Here is a 12,664-nt window from a genome sequence, read left to right as displayed (position 1 = left end):
TAAGAAAAATATAATATTTTATATTTTATTGTTACGATAGTGGTGCACTGAATATCGATGAACTTTTATGAATATCGATTGTCTCACTATTACCGCTATAAAATTACGTTTTGACATATCAATACTGCTTAAAAGCACCGCGAGTTAGAATGCACTACCTGTATTCAATCACCTAATTGCCTGCATAACCAAACCGGCCGTAAATCCCAATCGTATACAAAATGGGGCAACATTGACTAACGATTTATTAGTCAGACAGACGTGTAACCACTTCATTATGGCGCGACCAGGCATAGAGGAGAGAGCTCGGGGGAGAGGCGGTCAAATTTTCGAGTACGTGATTGTTCCGAATCCTCCGCAGATGGGTGGTTGGATTTAATTTATGCGATTGGTCGCTAACACACTGAATTTCATGATATGCAAACAAACAACGATCGACATAGTACAACTTTACGATAGCGCTCATTAATGATATTAATACACAAACTACGCCGTATGCGATGTAAATATGTGTTTTTTGTTACCGAATAAATCTACAATTAATGATTTGCATTACGTGAAATTGAGAGTTATCTTACGTGAGCGTGAACGCGGAATAAGTAACTCCGTACAGTCATGCAAAGCACTAGTGGTTGTTTTCTACAGTGATCTTCATCCTTATCTTTGAATATCATTAGCAAAATAATACTGATTTATTTTATTTATTGTCAAAAAGTAATAAGAAATTTGAATATGTATGTGTGCTGTGTTTGTTGTATGTATTTGTATATGTACATTCTGTGTGTTTGTATCAAGATTATATATTTATTTATTAATTTTATATTATCTACAGATACATATTAATAATTTTTATTAGTAAAATGGATAATAATATTTTTAAATTATTATTAATAGTAAAAAATATTTTATTTTTACGATATGTGTTGGCGCTGATTGTTTTAATTAATAGTTTCTGAAAATCAAAGATTTTAAAATACTCATTAAATAATTCATCAAAGAATTGGCGAATTATATTATTTAGAGGATATTAATGTATTATTTTATCAATTTCTAATATCTCTATATAGTCTGTGTCTATCATACGTTGAGCATCACTGGATTCACTGTCGGATCCAAGAGCGGTCGCGAGCAGCATTAATGAGTGTCAATACATGTACACGTAATTTCTCCATGCGGTACTCAACAATAAATTGAGTTGTTCTCACCGTAGGATGATCCTCTTTCGTCGTTGTTGGTCGTTTGTTTGATCGGTCGGTCAGTCGATCGATCAGTCGATCGTTCGGTTTTCTGTTTACAATATTGTAACGCAGCCGATGCATTGAACATCGTACTGCTCGCGGGAATGATTGTATAACGATGAACAATGGGAATTGGGACTTTAGCGGGAGAGCATTATGGCAGAGCGGATGTTGTATAACGGTTAGGCAGCGAAGAGGAACGAGACGGGAGCAGCAAACCGTAAACGCCACGAACGTTCAACCTCTCTCTCTCTCTCTCTCTTTCTATGTCGGTCCCTCTTTCTTTCTGGTTCTCGCTCTCGTGTAACAACGTTATTCGAAATAACATCAAACCTGTAGAAAGAACGGGCCGCATTTCGCACCTGTCAGATGCGTGCATGACGACATAAAATGGAGCGACATTCCTATTTCTTTCACGATCAGAGCAAGATATTTATTCGTCACTCTGAAACAATTGTCGGAATATTTTATAGACATATATAAATACACATTTATATGGTCATATATTATATGGTAATTTTTAATAACATTCCATAAAAAAATTTTTATACATATGTTTTTTTTATAAAAAACAATTTAGTAGAATATACATGAACCTTTCAGAAATCAAACTAATTAACTTTACTTTTTCTAAATTTCTTAATTTTGATAACACACACGGAGCACATGATTAATGTGTCTTAATTAGTACTAAAATTAATAACTTTGGAAAAATGTAAATCAATCGGTTTCTAAGAAAGACTTATATCACAAATATAAATAGAAGTTGCAATTTATTGAAATTAATTTTTGAGAAAAACAGACGATATGTAGTACAATATATCTTTTGTTTTTTCAACTTTTTGTTTTTCAATTTTTTTTCAATTTTTTTTTTTGGTTAATTTTCAAAATTAAATTTATGAATTTTTTTCTCTTTCTCTCTTTTTGTCTATCTATAATCTGCTTTATAAATTCAATGTTTTTAATAATTTTTTATTTAGCAATTAAAAATCAAAATGAAAATCAATACAAATTAATCCCATCCTAAATAGAAAGCTATTATAAATCAAAGTCGCGCGCAATAACTATACAGCTTATTCAGGGGATTCGCAAAGTAAACTTTAACATCATTTCCATAGCATTAGGATATTTATTCACAGCCTACGTAAAAATCCGACCAACCACTTTACGCTGTACTTTTTTTATGATTGAAAACAGAAAAAGTTTTGAAATTTTATAGCAGTAATGGCAAATTAATTATATACAAAAATTATGTTAATAATTATACATGGATATAAATGTTGATTTATATTGTATAATATTGTATAACGTATTATATTATATTTTCGTAACGTGATTTGAGAAAATGAAACAGGCCAGCGTATTTATTCGATAATCGTTGATGATTCCTTTGTTATTTACAATGTTTCTATAAATACATGTGTAATTTGATATTATGATGGATGGACGTATGCATTTCATCAAAAAGTGCAAAAGTGCATTTTTTTAAATGGACGACGATATTGCGTACGTTGCAGTATACGTTTAAGTAAGCGTGCACTTTTCATTAATAGCGGCGGTTTGAATACTAACAATAAGTAGACGACACAAGTCGTCCTACTTGAGCGAAATACGAACGCGTGTAGTACAAAGAAAAAATCCTTTATGCAACAACGAGACGCACTATGAATTGACGCCGTCTTTTGTTGCAAGTGCGTCAACGCATTGTTTTGTAACGGTTAGGATTTTCTATTCTTACGTGTAACGCGCTGATTTATGAATATGCCAGACTCTATTATACTGACGTAATGATTAAAAAACTCAAGGAACGATAGACAAGATATAAATATTGATCATTTCATCCTAAAGTCGTATTATAAATAAAAATTATTAAATTTTTTTATTTTTAAACGAATAGTGTAAAACTTGTGCTCGTAAAAATTTCTTTGAGCGCGACAAGTAATGTGACTTAATCTAAAATAATATCTCACAAAGCATAATTCAAAGTAATGATATATATTATCTCTCTTGGCATATATACCAGTCACCGCCGAATATATTCGCCGTGAATATGCGGTCAGGCCGCAGCGATTCCGCAGCATGCGATGAATAATTGTCGCAACTGACACATGTATCTCTTTTTCTATCTTGCACCACGTGGTCAGTTAGTGGATACTCTCTATGAATAGAGTTCGAAACAGTGCGAAACTTGCCTGCCGCCGGAATTTATTTTCCGTGCCAATGGCCGCAATTTTGAAACGTGTCCGTCGACAAGCCGACTAATATCATCATTTTGTCACTTTATACTCGGAATGGTGTTTAGCACGCGGATCATCTTGCACCTGTCCAACACGTTTGGATACATTCTCCTAGTTTTCGGTGGACAGCTGTCAATATAATTTGCGCGCGAATAAAGCGCGCATACCATTTTGTTACCGTTTTATAAGTATAGTTTTTTAATTTAAAGCATCCGTCAGTCTTTTTTTTTAGTTTTAAAAGATTTATTATATTCAAATTGTCTTTTATTTGAACATTTTTAGAAGATTCTTTTTAATATATCATATCTATACGCTATTTTGACGAGAATTGGGCTGAATCGTTGATTAATCGAAGAGAAATTGGAGTTATAAAATGGTGATTTCAGCACATTTAAGGTTTTCGCAGTTCTCTAAATAAAGTTCATCTCGTTTATTTTTCCAATAGAGGCAAAGTTGCCGCTTCATAATGTAAAAGTTCTAATAAAAGAATCAAATGTTGCGATCTCGGGTGAGCTATTGAATATATCTTATGGATAGGATGTGTGTTCACGGCTTGTGCGGAACGATCCTCTCTACGACCATAATACAGTAAAACGCTCCTATAGCCACGTGTGACGGTAGTATTTTCATTTTCTGCGGACGAATTTATTACTGCGGGAGACGTTTCAGAGACATTTACGACAGCGAGATCTGTTATAAATATTACGTGACTTTGTGTTATTGAAATTATATAAGAGTCATGCGGATCTTCGCGAATTTTTGCGTTAATTTTGTTTTATAATTCTGATTTCTGAAAATTGAAACATTTGGACATTTAAATTTCTAAATCTGTGATTCTTTAGACTTTTTATTTTTTAAATCTATGAAATTTTTGATCTGTAAAGTTCGAGATGAAAATGTAAATTTTTTAAATATTAAGTTTTGAACGCGTTTTGTTCGATTTTTTTACTTTTGAACTTTTCGATTCTTAGCTATTTGATCGCTAAATCTTATATTTCTCTTTGGAGTTTCGGCAGAAACTCTTATACTCTTATATTCGGCAGATATTCTTTTGAATTTTTGTGCCTATGAAACTTTGATCTTTTTAAAGTTCGAACACTCTACGATAATCGAATAAATTGAGAACCACTGACAAAACGATATTTCACCCGCGACTGTACGCGATAATTTTAATGAGCCGATAGGCACACATCGGTATACGTCACCGAAACTTCTTTTTGTTTTTTTATGCGGGTATTAACTCATTGTGATGTATCTGTAAGCAGGTTGATATATAAATACTGCCGTATATCTTTATGCTAGATTTCTTATTTTTAACGATTTATATAATTAGATATAATATACGAACAATTTCGTCGATCACACAGCAAAGCCATAATAGGAGCGTTATTGATTTATTAAATATTAATCAGAATACTAAATTTGCAACTTTATTATTGAAACTAAAAAATGATAGCTGAAAAAAATATGAATTCTTTAATAATTTTTAAATAATATAAAAAACATTTTTATGTTGACCGCGTAGACCACGAGTCTGCCAATCGTGGAGGGATATGTCCTGCGGAGGATTACATTTAGATATTTGACCGCATCTTATTATGCTTATATACCTGACCGATATTGACTATATTGTATTTATTTTGAATTTCTTCCGCATCGCGCTGATGAAGGTCCAAAAAAGGAACCGAAACATCCGCTTCCGTTTTTAATTAATTTTAAACAATAAATTTAAATGTATTCCATCGCATGGTTTGACCAATTAATTGTACATTAATTTATTTTATTTTTATTTGCGCCTGACTTACGACGCTGGCTTCTATTGCCATTTTCTATTTTCATTATATTTTATCTATAAATTAAGGGAATATATTTCTTTTATCTCTTTTTTTATAATCTGTTCATTTATTTTTGCAAGCTGTTATTTTAGTTAAAAGTTTAAACAAGCTATCGTGCTGAAAAAGAGAAAGTTTCTCATTTATTTTTCATTTATAGCTATTTTTTATATTATTTTATAAAAAAATAATAAAATAATTTTGCGAAATAAGTAAAAGTTATAATAATGAAATGAATATTTAAATCCCATTAAATTTGTTTATGTCTAAAAGCTAAACTTAGAATATATCATATTTTTTCGAAGTTTTGTTCTTCTTAACTTTTTATTTTATGTCGTCTGTTTACTAAACAAGTTACGCGAAGCTTAGATCACAAGTGCGAATACTTCTTGTAACCACGACGAAAGGGGTATTTGCATGATAATGACAGGCGGTGGCATATTGCTTCGTAAATGCGCGTTTAATAGTCGTCGGTATTCGTAAAGTGGCCGTGTTAAACGCGCAGCTGAATTATACCTCGTAATTAAAGAGTCTACATTCCCTCGTCAGAAAACTCAATTAAAGAGACAATTAAATCCGATTACGGACAAAATGTAATTTGATGCGTGTCGTCGATTGTATCAAATATTGCACTCATAGGTTTAATTATGTATACTCTCATTAGATTTAGCTACATATAAGATGTAACATTAGTCATGCTTTTGCGACCGATAATTCCGATATGAAATATATCTAATTATTATCTTTTCTTATATGAGAGAGATAATTTTGTAACTTAAAAATTTTAAACTGATTTGATAGATCTAAGTTGTTAATAGCAATAAAGCCACTTTCCTTATGGTATCTAATTACGTATATGCATTAATGAATTTCGACCATTTAGGAATAAGCAGAATCGAGATAAACATGCGATGTAGATGTGACGTTTTGCAACTTCGTTCATGATTACTTATACACATTACGACATACAAATTTTGATTTCTACGAGTAAACACAAATAACGTTTCTGACAAGGTCCAACTACTGATTGCGCGTTCTAGTTTTACGAAATGATAACGCCGCTCTATGTCGTACTATGTCGGTTTTGTAATGGTTAAATCAGACTCGTGCGTTGCACGCGTCTAATTTCTCAAGAGAGAAAATAGAAAAAGAAATGGAAGCGAATTCCAGTAAATAAATTAGCCGTAAGCTCGAGGCGATCCTTGGCTTTCAACTGGCAAAGTTAACTTTTGTAATTACTTTTCCATCTTTCCGACTTTTGCGGTGAAACATACGATAACTGTTTTACAAAACTTTAAGGGTATTCGTTTAAATAAATTATGCTCGTAGTATCTTTTTAGTATACGTTTTGATGCTTCCTATTTTCTTCCTTTTCTCTTCAAAGCGACTTAATCTCGTTAACCGTTATTGTATTTATAGTGCTAATAATATATTGATAATATTATTTTGGACATTTATGGAAAAAAATGGGGGTTACAATATTTTCAAGTTATAAAATACAAATTATTTGTGTTGGACGTGAACTCAATATGTTTGAAATATAATTCTTTTTTAATTCGTAACAATTAATAAATAATGTCTTTTTTTGGGATTGGTACATTTTGCAAGCATTTATTCTGAATTATTACTTCTCTTTTGCATAAAAAAATAATTACTTACTTCTAAAAGCGGACTTTTTATGTGAGATTATATTAGGTCAATACAAAAATTAAATCATTGCAAATTGGTGCTACGAAAGCTGGAAATTTCCAATTATGGATTCTAATTGCATAAACCAACCGAACAGTTCTCTATAAACTTTTGTTAACCCTCACTTAAAAATTTATTAAGAACGCGCGATTTTTAGCTCCGTTTTCACAGGTTGAAATCTCTGACTCTAAATATAACACGAATATCGCGAAAGTCTTTCTCCTTCGTATAGATCCCGCCGTTACCCATGACATTTACAGGTCGTGCGTCATTACTAGGTGAATAGATTCCGATATAACAGACATATTTGTCAATGGTTGTCGATTGATCCAGGTCGATTCTCACTTTTGAACAAAAGTACCTGAAATGGGTCAGGACTTGCCATTCGATCAATTGTTCGTTTTATAAAAAATACTAATATAAGAATTTTTAGATATATAAACAACGAGATGTGTGTATGAAGGAATTTTAAATATATATGTAGTTATTTCAAAGTTTGGAAAAATATACAGTTGAAATAACACAAGCTCTTGTGCAAACTGAGAATATTTTTGTCACGTATTTGCATATTGCAAATTATCAAGTTTTTGTTAACTGTATATAAAAACTGTAGTACATAAAATTAATAAGAGAAGATTATTAAAAAATTGAAAAGTTTATATAGATGACTGTATACATACATTAACTCAAATAAATAATTATTTCTCTTTGAAGATATATAAGAATAACAAACTGATTTGTGTTTTTAACAAGATATAATTACATTGCGCTTTGTATAACTATAAAAATAAGTATAAATTCAATAGTCACTCATTAGTGATGGATCATTCAATTATATATATATTTTAACAGATAAAACTTAATTAAAATTTGATGACTAAAATCGTGCACACACGCAACGCAAAGCATTTTTTTAAAACAAAGTCTCATTTTTACGAATTATCCTATTTCTCAGTTCGCATTCAAGCATGTACATTTCATGAGTTCATTGTTTCTTAAATATAAAAAAATTGCATTTCCTGAAATTTGATTCTGACAAATTTGTCGTTTAATCGCACCACTGTTGGAAATTAAATAGTTAAAACGTCGTTGATCTTTCTAGCACATTTTTCTGGAAACCGGATTTATCCTAACGATTCTCTTTGTGCAATTAAAATCCCTATTACAATCCAAGCAATCTTTGAGGAGGACACGTTGTGGAATGGGACAATGGGAGAGAATCAAAGACGAAAAGCTTGTCGCGACAGTCCGATTAATTATCATTGCCATGCCAGCAGAATTATTGCGTGATATAGCTTGTTCCTAACAGTATCTTATCTATGAAGCATCTTATATCACCGTAATATATAATATTTCTTAGCTTTGTTTATATCGTATATGAAATATGATTGTTAACATCCTACATTGTATATATAATATATATTATATATATGTTATTATTAAATAGTTAAAACGTCGTTGATCTTTCTAGCACATTTTTCTGGAAACCGGATTTATCCTAACGATTCTCTTTGTGCAATTAAAATCCCTATTACAATCCAAGCAATCTTTGAGGAGGACACGTTGTGGAATGGGACAATGGGAGAGAATCAAAGACGAAAAGCTTGTCGCGACAGTCCGATTAATTATCATTGCCATGCCAGCAGAATTATTGCGTGATATAGCTTGTTCCTAACAGTATCTTATCTATGAAGCATCTTATATCACCGTAATATATAATATTTCTTAGCTTTGTTTATATCGTATATGAAATATGATTGTTAACATCCTACATTGTATATATAATATATATTATATATATGTTATTATATTTATATAGATAATTAATATTTCCATTATATAGGTGTTATATAATATTAAATAATATTATTTTCTTAATGCTATTATTTTCTTTCATAGACTTATGTGAGATTTATAATATTCAGTTTCTTTATACAAATATTAATTAATATAAAGACAACGTTTTTGTATGATATATACTAAAAAAATACATATTTCTTATTTACTATTTAATTCTATCACGATGATTATTCTTCCACTTCAAGTTACGCCAACAGTGTATGAACATATACGTATGTAATTTAACTTTTAACTTTATAGAATATTCTATCGTATAGCTATAAGACACGTGAAGCCACGTGTACGCTTGAATGCACACACGCTTTATATTTCTCACTGAGACGGCATTACTATGAGCAGCATATTAATACTCAGAAAGTCATTACAGTCTTTTAAATTACCTGTTTTGCTATATTATTCGCGCATTGATTTTAACGCCGACGTTTATATGCGTTTTTACAATGACGTATCGAAATCAATATGAGAATCGGGCAGGTCATAATATCGACATTTAATTATGTTAGATTTTACGGCAAACATGCTGAATAATGACCAGCAACAAACCAGCTAATCAATGATACGTTGCGAATATGAGCCGGACAAAAGATTCATTTTAAATATGTTAATGCGCATGTTCGATCGACAGTTTATTGACTTTCAGAGTAGCAATCCTCTTGATAATAAATTTTTCTGTTTAAATTTTAGGATGCGATTCCATAATATATCATAGATTTAAAAAATGCATATCTTTCTATTAGAATAATATAAAAGATATTGGATATAAAAGATATATAAATTCATATATTGCAATTAGGATTGATAGTATTCTTATATATAAGTGTAAAGATACTAATTAAATTTAACTAAAGATGAGCTTACGATGGGCAGTGTTTATGCATAGTATATATGCATAATATACTATAATACAGAATATAAAGAAATCTTTTTATTTATATTTAAACGTAAAAATAGGGCAATTTAAACAGTATAACAAAGAAATCAATAAGCGGCATTCAAAGAATATATGATTATAATATAAATATGTTTATGTAATTTCTTGTATTGGGTGGAAGAAAAATAAATAAATGGGGATATATATAAAATTGCAAGTTTAATAAGAACATTGATGAATAATGCTTGAATAATATTATTATTATGTAAAAATGTATATGTGTATGTGGTATTTAGTTAAAAAAAAAGGAAAGTGCATACAAAAATAAAAATAAAGTAAAATATAAAAATTATAGAAGAAGAGATAAAGATGTAATTTGAAAATATAACAAGAATGATGAAAATATAGAAGGAAAATCAATCGCGAATGATAATAAATGATGGAAAGATGTCGATCAAATCACATATAATGATCGCAATAAAAGGAAAATATAAAGGAGACATAAGATTTAAAAATGCGAGAAACGAATTACATCCTCGGATGAAAAAGTGCAACCGCTCGCGGGTTTTTTTTTCGTGAAAAATACGTGCTTTTACGTCCAGCCATTTGTTTGGAAATCGATAGGGGGATAGTCTAACGGTGCCTTGTAATCGAGGGTGAGTCAGGGTGAAAATTCCAGTCTTGATATCGATACGTCGCGAATCTACAGCTGAACGACGGCGGCAAAATTTGTCCATAAAATCCACTACTGCCGCGGCAAACTGCCTATCGGTAAATTGCTAAAACGTGCACGATACGGCGCGTGAGCAAACACGTGCGAATACACAAACTCTTTTCCGGCGTATTTAAAATTTATTCCATCAACGTACCGACAATATTACTCTGAAAACACTGAAATGCGCTAGCGGTTTTCCTACGACACCGGTATGATTCTTGTTTCGGGATATTTTTTAGGCTAAATTTAGCAGTGATATATATTAATCTTACTATGTTAGTGCGAAACAATACATATAATTATAATATTTGTGCAAATAAAAACAAATAACTTGTAAAATTGTAAAAGAAATTAATGGACGTGTGAGAATGCAAAGCGAGACAAATTTCTACATTGTTATAAATTAGTTTATTATAAATTTATAAATATGTCGGATTGATATTTGTCAGTTATAAATCAATATTAGAGCGCGATTCACGAACAAAGATAAATAATAAACAAAAGCGAATTTATATATTCTCATAAAGAAACAGTATGTATATTGTATGTGTACAACGACTCAGTATGTATATTAATGAGGTCACTAATCATTGGAGTAGGATATTGTACTACATACCAAAAGTGAGAGAAGACGCAAGGTTTTATTCAGTTAGTCGTTAACCTTTCTTGTATTGGGTGGAAGAAAAATAAATAAATGGGGATATATATAAAATTGCAAGTTTAATAAGAACATTGATGAATAATGCTTGAATAATATTATTATTATGTAAAAATGTATATGTGTATGTGGTATTTAGTTAAAAAAAAAGGAAAGTGCATACAAAAATAAAAATAAAGTAAAATATAAAAATTATAGAAGAAGAGATAAAGATGTAATTTGAAAATATAACAAGAATGATGAAAATATAGAAGGAAAATCAATCGCGAATGATAATAAATGATGGAAAGATGTCGATCAAATCACATATAATGATCGCAATAAAAGGAAAATATAAAGGAGACATAAGATTTAAAAATGCGAGAAACGAATTACATCCTCGGATGAAAAAGTGCAACCGCTCGCGGGTTTTTTTTTTCGTGAAAAATACGTGCTTTTACGTCCAGCCATTTGTTTGGAAATCGATAGGGGGATAGTCTAACGGTGCCTTGTAATCGAGGGTGAGTCAGGGTGAAAATTCCAGTCTTGATATCGATACGTCGCGAATCTACAGCTGAACGACGGCGGCAAAATTTGTCCATAAAATCCACTACTGCCGCGGCAAACTGCCTATCGGTAAATTGCTAAAACGTGCACGATACGGCGCGTGAGCAAACACGTGCGAATACACAAACTCTTTTCCGGCGTATTTAAAATTTATTCCATCAACGTACCGACAATATTACTCTGAAAACACTGAAATGCGCTAGCGGTTTTCCTACGACACCGGTATGATTCTTGTTTCGGGATATTTTTTAGGCTAAATTTAGCAGTGATATATATTAATCTTACTATGTTAGTGCGAAACAATACATATAATTATAATATTTGTGCAAATAAAAACAAATAACTTGTAAAATTGTAAAAGAAATTAATGGACGTGTGAGAATGCAAAGCGAGACAAATTTCTACATTGTTATAAATTAGTTTATTATAAATTTATAAATATGTCGGATTGATATTTGTCAGTTATAAATCAATATTAGAGCGCGATTCACGAACAAAGATAAATAATAAACAAAAGCGAATTTATATATTTTCATAAAGAAATAGTATGTATATTGTATGTATACAACGACTCAGTATGTATATTAATGAGGTCACTGATCATTGGAGTAGGGTATTGTACTACATACCAAAAGTGAGAGAAGACTCAAGGTTTTATTCAGTTAGTCGTTAACCTTTGGCTAAGAAAGATCGGCTAGTGTCACTATGAAGGGCAACATAACTACGAGAGGTGTTCTGTAAGTACTTTATAATACGTATAGCTTTTCTTAGCAGCCTGTTTTGGCCTTGACATTTTTGCTTGACTGAGTTAATATAAATACGATAAAAAAACTAAAAGGAAATTTGATAGAATTAAATTATATATAGAGAGAGAGTAGGATTATCTTTAGATAAAATTTTTCCAATGAGCGAAAGAGACAGTCACAATTTTATATTTTTTAAAAATTTTGCACATAATGATTTGTCTTTACAAATATCGAATTTGTTTTAATATATCATAATAAAAATAAAAAATTAT

General features: G+C 30.8%; 1 protein-coding gene across 4 annotated transcripts in view; it reads left to right on the top strand.

Annotated features, from left to right (window-relative positions):
• Positions 1-12,664, top strand: part of LOC115239303 (protein couch potato-like) — a 98,323-nt gene that overhangs the window by 24,262 nt on the left and 61,397 nt on the right. The window contains exon 1 of one of the 4 annotated variants that reach the window (XM_029813771.1): positions 12,352-12,383. The exons of the other annotated variants lie outside the window; for them this stretch is intronic. The gene's annotated coding sequence lies outside the window, so the exon portion shown is untranslated. Of the gene's footprint in view, positions 1-12,351; positions 12,384-12,664 lie in introns of those variants that run through there. 4 annotated transcript variants of the gene reach the window in all.

Source organism: Formica exsecta, unplaced genomic scaffold, assembly GCF_003651465.1.
Source record: "Formica exsecta isolate Colony F162 unplaced genomic scaffold, ASM365146v1 scaffold37, whole genome shotgun sequence".
Lineage (NCBI taxonomy): Eukaryota > Metazoa > Arthropoda > Insecta > Hymenoptera > Formicidae > Formica > Formica exsecta.
Note: the sequence above shows the minus strand (reverse complement) of the source record. Positions and strands in the feature narration are given on the sequence as shown.